General features: G+C 45.9%; 1 protein-coding gene and 1 pseudogene across 3 annotated transcripts in view; one reads left to right on the top strand and one right to left on the bottom strand.

Moving 5' to 3' along the window:
• CREBBP (CREB binding lysine acetyltransferase) overlaps positions 1-15,518 on the bottom strand; it is a gene marked incomplete at its 5' end in the record, with an annotated part of 167,738 nt that overhangs the window by 113,947 nt on the left and 38,273 nt on the right. The gene's annotated exons all lie outside the window — the stretch shown is intronic.
• On the top strand, positions 13,987-15,349 carry LOC308517794 (tubulin alpha-1C chain-like; annotated as a pseudogene). The gene is made up of 2 exons: positions 13,987-14,788; positions 15,043-15,349. The product of its transcript is annotated as a tubulin alpha-1C chain-like (transcript).

The raw sequence follows: 15,518 nt of genomic DNA, 5'->3' as shown, positions 1-15,518 counted from the left end.
GGAGTGGCAAGAAATATTCAAAGTGATGAATGCCAAGAACCTACAACCAAGATCACTTTATCCAGCAAAGCTATCATTCAGAATTGAAGGTCAGATAAAGAGCTTCACAGATAAGGAAAAGCTACAGGAGTTCATCACCACCAAACCAGTATTATATGAAATGCTGGAAGGTATTCTTTAAGAAGAGGAAGAAGAAGAAAAAGGTAAAGATACTAATTATGAACAACAAATATGCATCTATCAACAAGTGAATCTAAGAATCAAGTGAATAAATAATCTGATGAACAGAATGAACTAGTGATTATAATAGAATCAGGGACATAGAAAGGGAATGGACTCACTATTCTTGGGGGGGGAAAGGGGTGTGGGAGATGCGGGAAGAGACTGTACAAAAATTGTGCACCTATGGATGAGGACAGTGGGGGGGGGTAAGGGCAGAGGGTGGGGTGGGAACTGGGTGGAGGGGAGCTATGGGGGGAAAAAAGAGGAACAAATGTAATAACCTGACCAATAAAGATTTAATAAAAAAATACATATATATTTAAAAATAAGTAAATAAGTAAATAAATAAATAAATAAATAAATAAATAAAGTGAAATTTTCTACAATACTGAAAAAAGACAGGAGCGCATCCCAACTTTTAACAATTTACTAAGAAGATATTTAAAGCTGGTACATGGCCATTGTGGGCTCCATCCCCAATGTAGGACATACTGGAGGCAGCTATCAGTGATTCGCTCTCATCACTGACTAGAGGCCCGGTGCAAATTTGTGCATGAGTAGGGTCCCTAGGCCTGGCCAACGATCAGGGTCAATCTGTGGGGCAACCGGCAGGGTCTGCTTGCCGTCCCTGCCCCCCACCACCTTCCTTTGAGGGGTCACCAGCGGGGCGATGGGAGGGCCCCTGATGGCAACAGCCTTGGATGGCCTGGGGCATGCGGACTGGGGGCAGCTCTTGCGTTGAGCGTCTTCCCCTGGTAGTCAGTGCACATCATAGCAAAAAGTCATTCCACTGGTTCCGCTGCTCAGTAAATTTGCATATTAGGCTTTTATTATATAGGAATAAAGGCCTGGTGCACAAAAATTTGTGCACTTGGGGGGAGTGGGGTCCCTCAGCCCGGCCTGTGCCCCCTCACAGTCTGGGACCCCTCAGGAGATAACGACCTGCTGACTTAGGCCTGCTCCCAGGTGGCAGAGGGCAGGCCCAATCCCTAGGTGCAGCCCCTGGTTGGGCTCAGAGCAGGGCTGATTGGGGAGATGGGGCGCCGCCCCATCATGCACAGAGCAGGGCGGATCGGGAGGTTGCAATGCCACCCTCAGTCACGCTCAGGGTAGGGCTGATTGGGGGGTTGGGGCACCACCCCGTCACATTCAAGGCAGGGTCAATGGGGAGGTTGTGGCGCCACCCTGTCACGCACAGAGGAGGGACAATCAGGGGGGTGGGGGCTCCGTACCCTGTCACACACAGAGCAGGGCCCATCAGGGGGTTGGAGGCTCCCCCCTGTCACGCACAGAGTAGGGCCGATCAGGGGGTTGAGGAGCTCCCCCGTCACTCACAGAGTAGGGCCAATAGGGGAGTTGGGGCACCGCCCCCTGTCACACACAGAGCAGGGTGGATCAGGGGGTTGGGGAGCCGCACCCTGTCACATTCAGGGCAGGGCCGATGGGGAGGTTATGGCTCTACCCCGTCATACACAGAGCAGGGCCCGTGGGGGGGTGGGGGTTGGGGCCCCGACCCTGTCACACACAGAGCCGCAGGGCGATCCGGGGGTTGGGGAGCTCCCCCCTATCAGGCACAGAGCAGGGCTGATCAGGGGGTTGGGCGCCTTCCCCTGTCATGAACAGAGCACGGCGGATAGGGAGGTTGTGGCCCTGCCCCGTTACACACAGAGCCGCAGGGTAATCAGGGGATCTGGGCGCTGCCCCGTCACGCTGATCCCGGTGCTGGGAGGCCTCGCGGCTCCGCTGATCCTGGTGCGGGGAGGCATATTACCCTTTTACTATATAGGATAGAGGCCTGGTGCATGGGTGGGGGCCCGCTGGTTTTCCCTGAAGGGTGTCCTGGATCAGGGTGGAGGTCCCCACTGGGGTGCCTGGCCAGTCTGGGTGAGGAGCTAAGGGCTGTTTTCAGGCTGGCGGGTGACTGAAGCTCCCAACTGCTGCTTTTCTTCTTCTTCTTTTTTTTTTTTTATCCTGGGCCATCTTTAGCTCTGAGGCTTGGCTCCAGCTCTGAGGCCTCGGCTGCTGAAAGCAGGTATCTGGTTTGTTTGGGTTCTATAATTGAAACACTGTTTCAACTCCAGCTCTGAGATCCTGGCTGGCTGAAAGCAGGTTTCTGGGGGTTTGTTTAGCTTCTATATTTGTAACAATGTTTCTTAAACTGCAAGCTCAGAGGCCGGCAGCGGCAGGCGGGGAACGTTAGCTTCCTCTGTCACTGAAGCAAGCAAGCCTCACGTTTGCTTCAACCTGCCTGGCTGCCAGCCGCCATCTTGACTGGCAGTTAATTTGCATAGTGCCCTGATTAGCCAATGGGAAGGGTAGCGGAGGTATAGCTAATTACCATGTTTCTCTTTTATTAGATAGGACTAGAGGCCCGGTGCACAAAAATTTGTGCATTTGGGGGAGGGGGTCCCTCAACCCGGCCTGTGCCCTCTCGCAGTCTGGGACCCCTTGGGGGATGTCCATCTGCTGGCTTAGGCCCATTCCCCAGGGTATTGGGTCTAAGCTGGCAGTCAGACATCCCTCCTGCAGACTGGGGCCCTTGGGGGATGCCCACTTGCCAGCGGGGAACATGCCTAAGCTGCAGTCAGACATCCTTAGCGCTGCTGAGGAGGTGGGAGAAGCTCCCACCACCACCACCACTGTACTGGCAGCCGTCAGTCTGGCTTGTGGCTGAGCAGAGCTCCCCCTGTGGGGGTGCACTGACCACCAGGGGGCAGCTCCTGCATTGAGCGTCTGCCCCTGGTGGTCAGTGTGTGTCATAGTGACCAGTCATTCCATCGTTCCGCTGTTAGGGTCAATTTGCATATTACCCTTTTATTATATAGGATAGAGGCCTGGTGCACGGGTGGCGGCTGGCTGGTTTGCCCTGAAAGGTGTCCCAGATCAAGGTGGGGGTCCTGCTGGGGTACCTGGCCAGCGTGGGTGAGGGGCTGAGGGCCGTTTTCAGAATGGCCACACCCCCTTCAGCGTGGGGGTCCCTGCTGAAGTGCCTGGCCAGCCTGGGTGAGTGGCTGATGGCTGTTTTCAGGCTGGCCACAGCCCCTTCAGGGTCGGGGTCCCCGCTGAGGTGCCTGGCCAGTCTGGGTGAGGGGCTGATGTCTGTTTACAGGCTGGCCAAGACCCCCAGAGGGGACCCTCACCCTATTAAGGTGTGGCCATCCTGGGTGAGGGGCTGATGGCTGTTTGCAGGCTGGCCACACCCCCATCAGGGTGGCGGTCCCCACTGGGGTGCCTGGCCATCCTGGGTGAGGGGCTGATGGCTGTTTGCAGGCTGGCCACGGCCCCCGGCCACCCAAGCTCCCAGCGGAGGCTGGCTGGAAGCAGGTATCTGGGATTTATTTATCTTCTATAATTGAAACTTTGTTGCCTTGAGCAGAACCCACAGCCGGCCAGGGCAGGTGGGAAGCTTGGCTTCCTCCATCACTGGGGCAACCAAGCCTCCTGCTTGCTCCAGCTCCATGGCTTCCGGCCCCAATCTTGGTTGGGTTAATTTGCATATAGCTGCTCTGACTGGCTGGTGGGCGTAGTTTGGGGCATAGCAGAGGTGCGGTCAACTTGCAAGTTTCTCTTTTATTAGATTAGATGTTTCTATATCTCCCTCTTCCTTCCTCTCTGAAATCAATTTAAAAAAATATATCCTATCTAATAAAAGAGAAACATAGTAATTAGTGTACGACCGCTACCCTTCCCATTGGCTAATCAGGGCGATATGCAAATTAACTGCCAGCCAAGATGGCCGCCGGCAGTCAGGCAGCTTAAACTGAACATGAGGCTTGCTTGCTTCAGTGACAGAGGACTCCAACGTTCCCCGCCAGCCTTGCCGGTCTCTGAGCTTGCAGTTTAAGAAACATTGTAACAAATATAGAAGCTAAACAAAACCCCAGAAACCTGCTTTCAGCCGGCTGGGATCTCAGAGCTGGAGTTGATACAGAGTTTCGATTATAGAACCTAAACAAACCAGATACCTGCTTTCAGCAGCTGAGGCCTCAGAGCTGGAGCCAAGCCTCAGAGCTAAAGCTGGCCCAGAATTAAAAAAATAAAAATAAAAAAAGGAGCAGTTGGGAGCTTCAGCCCCAGCCTGAAAACAGCCCTCAGCCCCTCACCCAGACTGGCCAGGCACCCCAGTGGGGACCCCCACCCTGAAGGGTGTGTGACCAGCTGCAAACAGCCATCATCCCCTCATCCAGGCTGGCCAAGCACCCCAGTGGGGACCCCCACCCTGAAGGGTGTGTGACCAGTTGCAAACAGCCATCATCCCCTCATCCAGGCTGGCCAGGCACCCCAGTGGGGACCCCCACCCTGATCCGGAACACCCTTCAGGGCAAACCAGCCAGCCCCCACCCATGCACCAGGCCTCTATTCTATATAGTAAAAGGGTAATATGCCTCCCAGCACCGGGATCAGTGTGACAGGGGGCAGCGCCCCAACCCTCTGATCGGCCCTGCTCTGTGTGTCACAGGGTGCGGCGCCCCAACCCCCCCCCCCCCCACGGGCCCTGCTGTGTGTGTGACGGGGTAGAGCCATAACCTCCCTATCGGCCCTGCTCTGAGTGTGAGAGTGGCGGCGCCCCAACCCTCTGATCGGCCCTGCTCTGTGGGTGACAGGGGGGAGCTCCTCAACCCCCTGATGGGCCCTGCTCTTTGCGTGACAGGGGGGAGCTCCCCAACCCCCTGATGGGCCCTGCTCTGTGCGTGACAGGGTATGGAGCCCCAACCCCCGTGATGGGCCCTGCTCTGTGCGTGACAGCGGGGAGCTCCCAAACCCCCTGATTGACCCTGTTCTGTGCGTGACAGGGGGGAGCTCCCCAACCCCCTGATGCGCCCTGCTCTGTGCGTAACAGGGGGCAGCGCACCAACCCCCTGATGGGCCCTGCTTTGTGCGTGATGGGGTGGTGCTGCAACCTCCCCATCGACCCTGCCTTGAGTGTGACAGGGGGCGATGCCCCAACCCCCCAATCGGCCCTACCCTGAGCATGACTGAGGGTGGCATCGCAACCTCCCAATCCGCCCTGCTCTGTGCATGACAGGGGGCAGCACCCCAATTCCCCAATCGGCCCTGCTCTGAGCCTGACCAGGGGCTGCACCTAGGGATTGGGCCTGCCCTCTGCCACCCGGGAGCAGGCCTAAGCCAGCAGGTCGTTATCTCCCGAGGGGTCCCAGACTGCGAGAGGGCACAGGCTGGGCTGAGGGACCTCTCCTTTCCCCCCCGAGTGCACGAATTTTTGTGCACCGGGCCTCTAGTATATATATAAAAAAAATCACATTTAAAGAAGTTATCCTTATGCTGGCTCCCTGTGTGTGAGATAAACACACATTTTTCAATAGCCAGAAGAGAGGACTTTTGTTGTTGTTAATCCTCACCACAGGATATTTTTTTCCACTGATTTTTAGAGGGTGAGAGACAAAGAGAGAGAAACACCGATTGGTTGCCTCCTGCACTAGCCCTGACTGGGGCTGGGATCGAGCCTGAAATGAAGGTACACACCCTTGATCAGAACAGAACCCTTGGCCCTTGATTCCTTGGGTCCATGCTCTAACCACTGAGAAAACTGGCTAGGGCAAGAGTGGACTTCCTTATGGGTCCTGCAAACCTGCTTGACTGAATTATTATTTCAAATTGAGAGCCCCAGCCCAATCAGTCTACAGCAGTGGTTCTCAACCTTGCCTGCATGTTAGAATCACCTGGGAATCTTTTTAAAATCCTGATTTCTGGGCCTCATACTCCGGAAATTCTGTTTCTTTGTTATGGAGTGGGGCCACAACATTAGTAACAAAAAAACAGAATTTCCGCAGCCCAGAAATCAGGATTTTAAAAAGATTCCCAGGTAATTCTAATGTGCAGCCAAGGTTGAGAACCACTGGTCTACAGAGATGGTTCAATACTATACACTGGGTATGTTTCTAGAAAGGTGTAAGCAGTAAATCTTTTCATATGGCAAAAAATACTACTGGGATATTAGACTCACTATCCAAGTTATCTACTCTATAAATTTTGTTGATGGGGTAAAACTCATCCATACACATAAAATTAGGTTTATATACTTCCTCATCGTATTTTGAATCTTTGTCATGCTACAGACAAAATAGTGCAGTAGAAAAAATACAGACTGTGAAGTCAGATACGAATGGGTTGAAACTCAGAGACTGCCACTTTCTAATAGGTGTCATCTTGATTAATTTCCTGGGAGGCAGGAAAGTGGTTATTATTTTATTCCATGTGAAAAATAGATATGACACCTTCCTCATAAGATTATCAAACATGAGATGAAGTGAAATCATGTTGCAAAGCACTTTAGCACAGTGGCCAATACAATGGGCACCTGAGAAATGCCACTCGTTGCCTGCTCTCCTCTTACTATAACTCAGGAAGAGTAAATACAGTAACTGTTATCATTGTTTGTTACAGGATCATACTGAAACTTTATATTATAGTCATTATTTAATTCTGAAAATGCTAAAATTTCATGGGAATCAACATAAAAACCCTAAATGTTTTAACTTCGGTGACAGATGGACAGCAAATTACTGTTTACAGTAAATGGAAATCTTTCCAATATACTGCAGAAACATTTTGCAGAAGTCGATCCTTGAAGTCAGGCTTTGGACCCATTTACATAAAGAATATTAAGTTTAGCACTTCCCAACTTTATACACTGAACAATGAAGGAAGTAACAGAGATGAATTTTAAAGTGTGACATATCCTATAACCATTATATACCCTCATGTAAGCTCACACCAACAAGGCAGAGAGATCTCCTAGAGCCCCCAGAGCAGCGTTCGCCAACCTTTCAGACCTCACGGACCACCAGTAGTCCATGGACCACCGGTTGGTGATCGCTGCCCCAAAGCACAGCCACAGCACCAGCACCTCCCAGAGTTGGTTAGAAAAGCCCACACATCGCCCCACCCCCAAGACCTCCTAAATCTGCATCTTAACAAGATCACCACATGAGTTGTTAGGAACCACTGCCCTAATCTATGCTAAAGTCTGAGAGGCAGATTAATGACTGGGTTACAAAATGGTTCCTAAAATGTTTGTATTGATGGAAAAGCACCAAATACAAACAGCAGAAACTTAAGACAGACCCTGGGTTGTAAATACTGGACAGCCATCTCCCAACTGTGACCCTACGTAAAGTATTTTATTTCTGAGCATGAAACTTGCACCTATGGGGTGACTTTAAAGTTTAGGTACAATGTTTCCGAATTTCCTCCTAATTTGGGCTGTCACCTGCCATGCAAGTGAAAGGGCGAGGAGTACGCCCTCCACCTTGCCCCAGGGTAAGGGCTACGCCCTCCATCTTGCTCCAGGGTAAGGGCTATGCCCTCCATCTTACCTTGGCCATGTGCTCAGCAAGCCTTCTTCCCGGAAGCAAAGCCTCTGCTAGCCACACCCAGGACTTCTTTAAACTAACCAATGACAATCAAGGGAAGTTGCCATAGATATGACCACATCCTGTGTAACAAGACACCGACTTGCGCCTGGCCAATCGGCAGGGCCCACAGTCCTTTCTCCTCCCCTTACCCCAACCCCCTATAAAACCTCTCTCCACACAGAGTTTTCTCTCTCAGCCACTTGGCTTGCCATTGTGTCGGTGAGTGTGGTGGACGGGGAGCTCAAGCTAGCTTGAAATGAAGGACTCTTTGCTTTTGCATCGGACTCGCTGGCTCCCTGGTGGGCCCTTGGGAATCTTGAAATCTGGGCACAACACAAGGGGGCCTGTCCCTTCAGCCCATCTTTGAGGCTGGCTTGCCTGTCATGGTGAGAGCTGGCCTGAGGGTCAGGCTCTGAGCTTCAGACACCCCCCGCCCCGCCCCTGCCCCCGCTAGAAATTCTATTTGTTCAGATCAGGCAAGTTTCCAATTAAGAAACACAGGCAACAACAAATAACAAAATGCAGAGATCTACAGGTAACAGAGAGCAGGGCCCAGGGAAGAGTTTGAGAATAGGCTTAAAGGAACCTGTGGCCGGCTACTATTAAGGAATTGTGCACTAAACAAATTTCAAAGGGGACACGGTGCTGGAGACATAGACCCATCAAAGGTTCAAGATCTTCCTGACATCCCAGAATTCAACTAAGACCCCAAAAGGCCATGTCTAAGCTCCTCAATACCTGTCTTAAGAAAGTTTAAAAACAAGGCTTGAAAGGATCAAACTGATTTGTGAGTCAAATGCCTGTTAAAATATAAAACCCAAAACTTTGTACAGGGAGACAAACAAATTTCATATTCAACAACATATCCACAATGTTCACTACACAGTCAAAAATTACTAAACATGGCAAAAGGCAGGAAAACGTGACCCATAACCAGGAATTATATATTTAAACATACGACTGCAAATGAAACAAACTGAGATAACAGAGATGTTAGAATTACCCTTCAATAGAAGGTCAGGAAAGAAACAAAACACAGAAGGGGCAAATAGAAAACAAATAGCAAGATGGGAAATCTAAATCCAACTATATCAACAGTCAATGTAAATAAATTAAAAGACTAAGATTGTATCAGGGGATCACTTGGTAAAGAACATGACTTTCTAATCACTATGCAGCATACCTGAAACTAACACAAATTTTGAATGTAAATTGTAATTGAAAAATAGAAAATAAAGACTACGATTGTCGGAATTACTAGTAAAACCAAGTTCCAACTAAAGGCTAACATTTAAACACAGATAAGAGGGTACAAAAGATGTATTTGCAAATATTAATCATAAAAAAGAAGTGGCAAGGTTAATGAGACAAAGTAGATTTTAAGACAAAGAATATTAACAAAAATAAAGAGGGACTTTTAAAATGAAAAAAGGCTCAATTCATCGGGAAGACTTAATAATCCAAAATATATATTCACCTAATCAAAGGGCTTTAAAACACATGAAATAAGTAGTCAGATTTCATCCTGATTAAAGGAAAAATTGACAAATCTATAATTATAGTTGGATATTTTAATACTCCTCTCTCAGTAACTGATAAAAGAGACCAAAAAAAAGGACAGACAACTGATTTGAACACAATCAACCAACTCTGACATTTACATAAACGCTATACCCTACAACTGTAGGATGCACATTCTTTTTGAGCATATGTAGAACATTCATCAAGACAGACCATGTGCTGGGCCATAAAACAAGTTTTGATAAGTTTCAAAGGACAAAATCATACAGAGCATGTTCTTTGATCACAACGGAATTAGAAATCTAAAATGAAATAATATTTGCAAAATTCCCAGATATCTGAAAATTAAGCAACACACTTCTACATAAAAACATGAATCAAATAAATCATAACATATAAAAACATTTTGAACTAAGTAATAAAATCAAAACATATCAAAATTTATGGGATGCAGTACAGAGCAATATTTAGGGTGAAACTGACTGCTCAAATGTTAACACTGGGAAAGTCTAAAATCAATGCTCTAAGCCTACCCCCAAAAAGCTAGAAAGAACAAAGAAAACCCAAAGTAAATAAAAGAAAATAAAAAACAGGGCAACCCTTTTTAGGAGGGACCCCTCTCACATGCTGAGAGCCTTGTTACTTACATTCGCTTTAATAAATTTCTTTCCCTTTTGCTAAAAGAAGAAAGAAAGAAAGAAAGAAAGAAAGAAAGAAAGAAAGAAAGAAAGAAAGAAAGAACACAATAGATGATATAGAACACAAGAAAAAACTGGCAAATCAAAAGATGGTTGTTTGAAAATATCAATAAAGTTGACAAAGCCCTACCTAGGTTGATCAGGGAAAAACAAGAGAGATAAACACAAATCAGACTGAAAGAGGGGACACTACATTATTACAAATTATACAGGCATAAAAAAGAAATTAAGGAACTATTGTATTATGGACATCTTTATGCCAGATAAATTCAAGAACTTAGAAGAAATGGATTAATTCCTTGAAAACATAAATTACCAAAGTTAACATAGAAATGAAATATTTAAATTGCCTATACATATTAAACAAATTGAATAATTAAAACCTCCCCACAAGGAAAATTCCAGACTCAGAGGGTTTCACTAGTGAATTTTATCAAACATTTAAGACATAATACTAATTTTAGACAAACTCTTCCAGAAAAGAAGGGAAGAAGGATAATTCCCAAATAATTTTATGAAGCCAGTATAGTCTTGATTCCAAAACTAAATGACATTGCAAAAAAAGTGGATAGAGAGTCGGCCTGCGGACTGAAGGGTCCCAGTTCAATTCCGGTCAAGGGCATGTACCTCGGTTGTGGGCACATCCCCAGGAGTGGGTGTGCAGGAGGCAGCTAATCGATGTCTCTCTCTCATCATCGATGTTTCTGTCTATTTCTCTCCCTTCCTCTCTGAAATCAATAAAGACATATTAAAAAAAGAAAAAAAAGAAAACACAGACCCAAATCCCTCATGAATACAAATGAATACATCATGAACAATATTTTAATAAATCAAATCCAGTAATACATAAAAAGGGTAATCCATTACAATCAAGTGAGGTTAATCCAGAGATGTAAGATTGATTCAACATTCAGAAAGATGCCCTTCACATTATAAGAGTAAAGAAAATCCCTAAGATCATCTCAATAGATGCAGAAAAAGTATTTGACAAAATTCAGCAATCATTTATGATCAAAAGATTCAGTAAACTAGGAACAGTAGGGACCTTAATTAATCTGATGATGTATGTCTTTAAAATCCTCCAACACCGTGCTTAATAATAAAAAACTGATTTCATCCACAGATCAAGAATAAGATAAGGAATGCATGCTCTCAATACTTTTATTAAATGCTAGAGGCCCGGTGCACAAATTTGTGCATGGGTGGGGTCCCTCAGCCTGGCTGTGCTAGCGCACTGACCACCAGGGCACAGCTCCTGTGTTGAGCATCTGCCCCCTGGTGGTCAGTGCACATCATAGCTACTAGCTGGTCGTCTGGTCATAATGGTCACTTAGACTTTTATATAGGTAGATTGTGCTGGAGGTCTCAGGCAAGAGCAGTAAAGCCAGAAAAAGAAAAAGCAAGCAGAATAGAAAGGAAGAAGTAAAACTGTCTCTATTCAAAGAGGACATGACCCACCCTGGCTGGGTGGCTCAGTTGGCTGGAGCATTGTTGTGTACACCAAAAGGTGGCAGGTTCTATTCCTCCCAGGGCACATACCCTGTTATGATATGTTATATCATCTATACTAATAAAAGGGTAATATGCTAATTAGACTGGGAGACCTTCCGGACAAAGCCATGGTGATGGGGCCAAGGCAGAGGTGGTTAAGGGCTATCAGGCCAGGATGAGAGGGCAGTTGGGGGCAAGCAGGCCAGCAGGGGGGGTAGGAGGCAGTTGGGGGCAAGCAGGCTGGCAGGGGGGGCAGTTGGGGGCGAGCAGGCTGGCTAGCAGGGTGGTTAGGGGCAATCAGGCAGGCAGGCAGGCAGGTAAGCGGTTAGGAGCCAGTAGTCCCGGATCGGGCCTAAACCAGCAGTCGGACATCCCCCGAGGGGTCCCAGATTGGAGAGGGTGCAGGCTGGGCTGAGGGACACCACCCCTCCCCCAGCACGAATTTCGTGCATCAGGCCACTGGTCACATATAAATATATTCTGGACTAAATGCTGCAGGTTCAGTTTCCTGTAGGGGCACATACAGGAGACAACTAATCAATGTTTCTCTCTCACATCGATGTTTCTCTCCCCCACCTCTAAAATCAATAAAAAACAAACAAAAAACAAAGACAATGTGACCTAGAAACAGAACTGAGTTTAGTAAGGTTATAGGATATAATGTTAATACAGAAAAATAAATTATATTTCTCATCAGCAAAAAAACAAGTCAATGATACAAAATCTAGAAATTAAACAGAAATGAAAATGAGAAACTAAGCACCCTATTTTAATGCTTATTATAATGAAGCTAAAGAAATGGACAAATAGATCAATGGAATAAACTAGAAGAGGAATGACAAACTTTTTTTCTATAAAAGGCCAGTTAATAAATATTTTAGTCTTAGCAGACAACCTATGTTTTCCATTCGTCATTCTTCTATTTATTGGTTTTTGTTTTTGTTTTTTAAATCAACCCTTTAAAACTATAAACACCGCCCTGGCCGAATAGCTCAGTTGGTTGGAGCATCATCCCGATATGCCAAGGTTACTGGTTCAATCCCCAGTCAGGGCACATACAAAAATCAACCAATGAATACATTAGTAAGTGGAATAACAAATCTATGTCTCTCTCGCTCTCTTTTTTCCTCCCTCTCTAAAAATCAATTAAAAAAAGAAACTCATTTTTAGGTTATGGGCTATAAAAAACAGTCAATAAACCAGATCTGGTCCATGGGCTACACAGCTTGCTAGTTTCCAGACTAGAGTCCAAAAACAGACCTCTCTCATCTAGTCAATTCCATTCCTAGCTATTTATGCAAGAGAAATGAAAATTTATATGTCCACACAAAGACTTGTACAAAATGTTCACAGAAACTTTATTCTAACAGCCCAAACTGGAAACCAATACAATGTCCATGAATAGGAGATTGGATAAACAAATCTTGGTAAATTCACACAATGAAATACTATTTAGCAATAAAAATGTGCCCTGGCCAGGTGGCCGGGTTGGAGCATCGTCCTGCTCACCAAAAGGTTACAGGTTTGATTCCTGGTCAGAGCACATACCAAGGTTGTGGGGTTCGATCCCTAGTAGTGGCACATGCAGGAGGCAACCAATCAATTCTCTCTCTCACTCTTTCTCTCAAATCAATAAAACTATATCCTCGGACGAGGATTAAAGAAACACCAAAAAGACTACTGATTCAGGCAACAACATGGATGAATCTCAAAAACATGCTGAAAGCAAAAGCAGCCTTGCACAAAAAAGTACATACTGTATGATTCCATTTATATAAAGCTTGAAAATGGGTAAAACTCATCCTCATCCATGGTGAAAGAAATCAGTACTGATTATGGCAGTGGGGGTAGGAGGGACAAAAAAAGGGAGAAATTTAAAGGAACTTTCTGGGATAATGTATCTTGATAGGGTTGTGGGTTATAGGGGCATGAGTTTGATAAATGCATCAAACTGTAACATTTAAGATCTGTGCATCTCTATGTAATGTATATCTCCAGTATTAAGATTAAAACAATAAAATATTTTTAAAGCAATACATGTAGGTCTTTAACTCCAGATCCTAATTATTGACCTTTAGTTGGAAAGGAACAGGTTGACTGGTTTTTCTTACAAGTAATACTCTTCAAAGTAGTCACCAGGAGCTTATTAAATTAAAGTATTCAATGTTGCTATTATGCAAAACATTCATTCAGTTTGTTACAGAAAATAATCAGTTATAAAGAACTAGGGAAAAAGAAACATGACTCCAACTTGAACTTTACAAAAAGATAATTATGGAAAAGACTGGTAGATAAAACATCGAAAAGTTAACACTAAACTAGATGATAGAATTATGGGCAATAATTCTCTAGACTTGCAAATTTTGTTTAATAAGCATAAAATATTTTTATTAGAAAATATTCACTGAAAACATTAGAAAGCAGTCTCATTATCACTCCAAATATTTTATTGGTTTCTCAAATCCTTTATGTAAGAAAGCACCTAGCCAACTAACCAAACTTCTCTAAAAGTTTTTCGGTAAACCCAGGCACTATGCTAAGAACTTCACAGTTTTCTCCCTCAGACTCCTTAATAGTCTGTCAGTGGAAGATTCTTGTCCCCGTCCCCTCACCAACTCCAGACCAATGGAGCCCTACAAATCTCAGATATTTGTGAATGAATCTCCACCTAAGTTGGCCAGGCTGGTGTCCAGATCGGCAATGCTTGGAATATAGCATCCAGTCTGATGGCCAGATGTCAAGTGACAAGACCATTAGGGGAGGAGATGACTCCTTTAACAACCTTCTTCAGTGAGATAGGCGCTAGTAAGCATGTTCCCAGGGCAGTATTTGTAGACCTGGAACCCATCCATGGCCATTGATAAAGTTCGCACTGATACCTACTGCCAGTTCTTCCACTCTGAGCAGCTCAAGGCAAGGAAGATGCTGCCAATTACTATAACCGTGGACACTACACCATTGGCAAGGAGATCACTGACCTTGTCTTGGACTAAATTTGGAAACTGGCCTATCAGTGCACAGGTCTTCAGTGCTTCCTGGTTTTCCAGTTTTAGTGAGGGAACTGGTTCTGGATTCACCGCCCTACTGATGGAATGGCTCTCTGTTGATTATGGCAAGGTCAATACGGAGTTTTCATCTACCAAACCTCTCAGGTTTCCACAGCCCTACAACTCCATCCTCACCATCCCCATCACCCTGGAGCACTCTGATTGTACCTTCATGGTTGACAATGAGGCCACCTACAATATCTGTCATAAAAACCTCAATACTGAGCACCCAAAGTATACTAATCTTAACTGCCTTATTAGGCAGATTTTGTCCTCCATCACTGCTTCCCTCAGGTTTGATAGAGCCCTGAATATTATTCTGACTGAATTCCAGACCAACCTGATATCCTATCCTCACATCCATTTCTCTATTGCCACAATATGCCTCTGTCATCTCAGCTGAGAAAGCCTAGCAGGGAAAGCTTACCATACTGTAGCAGAGATCACGTGTGTGTGTGTGTGTGTGTATGTGTGTGTGTGTGTGTGTGTGTGTGTTTAATATATTTTTATTGATTTCAGAGAGGAAGGGAGAGGGAGAGAAACATCAACGATGAGAAACATTAATCGGCTGTCTCCTGCATGCCCCCTACTGGGGATTGAGCCCGCGACCCGGGCATGTGCTCTTGATCAGAATCGAACCCAGGACCCTTCAGTCTGCAGGCTGCTCTATCCACTGAGCCAAATCAGCCAGGGAACCAATGTGTGTTTTGAGACAGCCAATCAGATGGTGAAATGTGACCCTTATTATGGTAAATACATAGCTTGCTACCCATGGTGATGTGGTTCCCAACAATGTCAACACTACCATTTCCACCATTAAGACCAAGCATACCATTCAGTTTGTGGACTGGTACCCACTGGCTTCAATGTTGGCGTTAATTTTCAGCCTCCCACTGTGGTACCTGATGGAGATCTAGCCAGAGTACAGTGAGCTGTGTGCATGCTGAGTAACACCACAGCTGTTGCTGAGGCCTGGGCTCACCTGGACCACTAATTTGTCTTGATAAACGCCTACTGTGCCGTTGTTCATTGGTACATGGGTAAGGTCATGGAGGGAAGAGAGACACGTGAGGATATGGCTGCCTTTGAGAAGGATATTAAGACAGTGGTGGGGGAGAGGAGGGTAAAGAATATTAACTTGTCTGCTGCAATGTTATACTTCA

The sequence above is a fragment of the Myotis nattereri genome (genome assembly GCF_964212035.1).
Source record: "Myotis nattereri genome assembly, chromosome: 4".
NCBI classification, from domain to species: domain Eukaryota; kingdom Metazoa; phylum Chordata; class Mammalia; order Chiroptera; family Vespertilionidae; genus Myotis; species Myotis nattereri.
The sequence above is the reverse complement of the archived record's forward strand: the minus strand, read 5'-3'. Positions and strand labels throughout refer to the sequence as shown.